This window comes from Solanum tuberosum, unplaced genomic scaffold, assembly GCF_000226075.1.
Source record: "Solanum tuberosum cultivar DM 1-3 516 R44 unplaced genomic scaffold, SolTub_3.0 scf00224, whole genome shotgun sequence".
Classification (NCBI taxonomy): Eukaryota; Viridiplantae; Streptophyta; class Magnoliopsida; order Solanales; family Solanaceae; genus Solanum; species Solanum tuberosum.
Window position 1 is genome coordinate 987,642 of NW_006239153.1, and position 3,654 is coordinate 991,295.

Consider the following 3,654-nt stretch of genomic DNA (forward strand, 5'->3'; position numbering starts at 1 on the left):
TTAACTTTCTACTAGTATGTTTCTTCCTTAATTTCTCATTATCCATAGCTTTGATACCATTCTATATCTCTTTATTGAAGAAGTGTTTTGGAGATCTGACATCCATTGTATCTTTGGAAGGTTTTGAATTAAAAGAAAATCTTTCTTAGGAAGAGGTTCTGATGGAGATTTTAGACCGAAAAGTCTAGAAGTTGAGAAATAAAGAAGTCTCTTATGTGAAGGTTCTTCGGAGGAATTAATTAGTTGTGGGTTACTTTGGAGGCCGAAGACGATATGATGTCCCATTATCCTCACCCCTTTCCCAGTACTACTACTCTAGCTTAAGGTATTAACTCTTTATGGTTCATTCTTTTGGAATCATGCATTTTAGTCATTCCCATGTTTCCATATGTATGCATGTTCATGAAAAAAAACTTGATTTTGATGCTATGATTTAGCTTGGAGTGATTATCCATGTTTATGTGCATTTTGATGAGATTTACATTCATGTTGGATTGTTAGTTTCTCCCCTACTCTATTCATGTTGCTTGAGTCTCATTCGAGGACTAATGTTCTCAAGGGGAAGATATTATAGCACCTTAGAAATTGGAAAAAAGGGAAGGACTTCAAGTTTTAACTACTAGTTGTGTTTTATGAGACTAGTCTATGGTTCGTTGAAACTTCTACAGGTTGTAGATGACACTCGTAGTAATGAGGTTGAGTTTAGGAAGAATTCATGTTTCTAAAGTTCAACCTATGAGTGAACATGACAGATCATTTTTGGATTATGAGTCATAGATAGGTTCCGTAGAGGGGTTCCAGACTTGGTAAAATTTTGAACTTGAACTTGGGTTTTACGAGTTGGCTCTACGAGTCATAGAAGGTTTGATTGAACGTAAGAAGGTCTTGTGGGAAGTGAAAGAATTTTGGATTTCTCAAGTTGGTTCTAAGGTTTACAAGTACGGGCGGTAGGAAGTTCTATAGACCGTAGTTCTGAACCGTATCCGGCAATTTATGTTTAAGGGTATTTGAATCTTGTCCTATGCATTTTATACCTATACTATGTCGTTTTGACCCTAATTCTAAGACCTAGAACTAACTTTCAACTTCTAAATCTACCCAAACCCTCTCATTCTCTCAAATCTTTAATTCCCATCCACATTTGTCATCTTGAAATTCTCTCAAGCCTCAAGGAAGAAATCTAGGGTTCAAGCTTCAAGTCTCCTTTTTCCTCCGTTGCTTTTGGGCTTTTATCATCAAGGTATGTGAGAATTCACCAATGGATTCCATTTATCCATTGGGTACCAAGAGATTTCAATTCTCCAATTCAATTTCATCAAAATTGGTTAGGTTTTTATCCAATTCTCTTGGGTCCTAATTGTTATGATTCAATTTCTTGATTTTAATCTTATTTTCAATGAATTGATCCAATTACATGTTTTTCAATTGACTTCGTTTGGACCGATGTATTATTCATGATTTTTACTATGGATTTGTGAAGATATTAGTTTATGCAGAAATCTATGAAATTGTGAATAATGATTTATGAAAGCAATGCATGACTATGAAAATAATATTTTATGAATTAAGGTTGCTTTTAAGATTAAAATCAAAGAAATTGTGAAAGGTTTTCTCACATATTAAGAAATTATAATTGGTGAAAGCTTTTCTCACACATGTATGGATAATGATTTAAGGAGCTACTCTATAATGATTTCAGCTTGGATTAGTAACTAAATTGTGATTTTTCATGTATGATGATATGTTTATGAATATGACTATTCCATTGGGATTTTACTTACCAACGAGAGGACATTGAGATGGAGGCTCTCGCGTTAATAGAAGTTGAGTCTCTAGTAGCAATCTCCTTGTCCCTAATTATGTGCCCCCATAGGATTGTCTTAGAAAGACATAGCTAGTGGATCCACCTAAGCTAGAAGTTCATGGTCATTACCTTGGCAAGTAGGACATCACTTTTCGGTGTGGGAAAGGCACCAAATTCCATGTTATAACTCACATGGTCTATGTTGGTTAATGGTAATTATCCTACAAAATGAATTAAGTTACTTTCAAAAGTTTTATTAAGTTTTAATTATGATTTTAAGATGAATGGACCATGTTCATGATTTATGATTCTTATTTAAAGGTTCTACCATGTTTTAGCTTGGTCATGCGGTTAGGACCCAAATTATACCCTAGACGTGACATGTCGTATAGAAGCCCGAAAGGCCCTATACAAGCCACTTAGCATTCATCATACAAGATAATAGAATTTAAAGAATTCAAAATACAGTCTTATATTATAAAGAGTTTGACAAAAGCGAAAGTTTAACATAAGTCTCAAAGCCATCTATTACATCATAAGGAAAATGATTGGGAAATAACTCATACATCACATACAAAGTCTGAAAATGGAAATGACATGAAAGAAATAAACGACTCTTGACCCTCAGATCATGAGGACTCACCAATATGCAAAAGTCCAAAATAATCGACTAGCCACGAGTATGGGGAGTAAGAGCGTTCAACCCTACATTAGTGAAACAATGTAGGACAAAGTATGCATTAGTACATGGAATATACCAAGTATGATACCAATGCGTAATAGTTATGAAATCATGCTAAAAGGACTTTGTATGACATGCAATGACCAAACTAATTCATAAAATAACATGTTAGAAAACATAAGTCGTAATCATGGCCAATGCAAGCTAAACATCTTATTAAACACTTGCGAGATACTTTAGAAAGTAACCTTAGTTCATTATTGTGAGAAGTTTAGCCTTATCTAACATCGACCATGTGAGCTATAACATAGAGTCCAGTGTCTGCCCCACACTAAAAAAGAGGTGTCATTACTTGCCAAGGTAAGAACCATGAGTTTGCGCTAAAGTGGATCCACTAGTTAATGTCTATCTAAGACAATCATCATATGGTGACACATAGTTTATGGGACATGGGTAATCACCGCTAGTCCACTCGCGGGTAAGCATAAATCCCTTGAAATAGTCATTAATCGTATTCATCTTATTATTCATGGAAAGTCACAATTAAGTAGCCAATCCAAGCTAGATTTCATTAGAATAGTTCCTTAGTCTTGATTCAACTTAGGTGAGAAAACCTTTCAACCTTATGAATCCTTTTTGTGAGAAAAACCTTTCACAATAACAACAACAACAACATCGATGCTTTACTCTCAAAGCAACGCTAAATTATTTACATCAATTTCATAGAAACAACATGCATATATTCTTAAATTCATCTTTCATAGTTCATTAACTTCACCATATGATCATAGTCTAGAAATCATGGATCATGCATGGGTTCATGTGAATTCAACTTTTAATCATGTAATTACTTCAACTCATGCATAAAAATATAGAAAACAATCAATTGGATCATAATTGAAAAGAACCCATAAATATTAAACAAAGCCCTAATTTTGATTGGAGAATCTGACTTGTAAAATTGGAGAACTTAGGAACTTTACGGAGGAAAGGACTTCATAGGTGAATACTATCATACCTCAATGATATTGAATGAAGTTAGTAATTACAATCTGCAAGCTACACATTTATACACAAAATACACCTTTAACCGACTATGACCTAATTGTAACTAACTGCTGATGTGTGCTAATACGCTCAAATTACACCTCCTTACAAAAGTATAAGC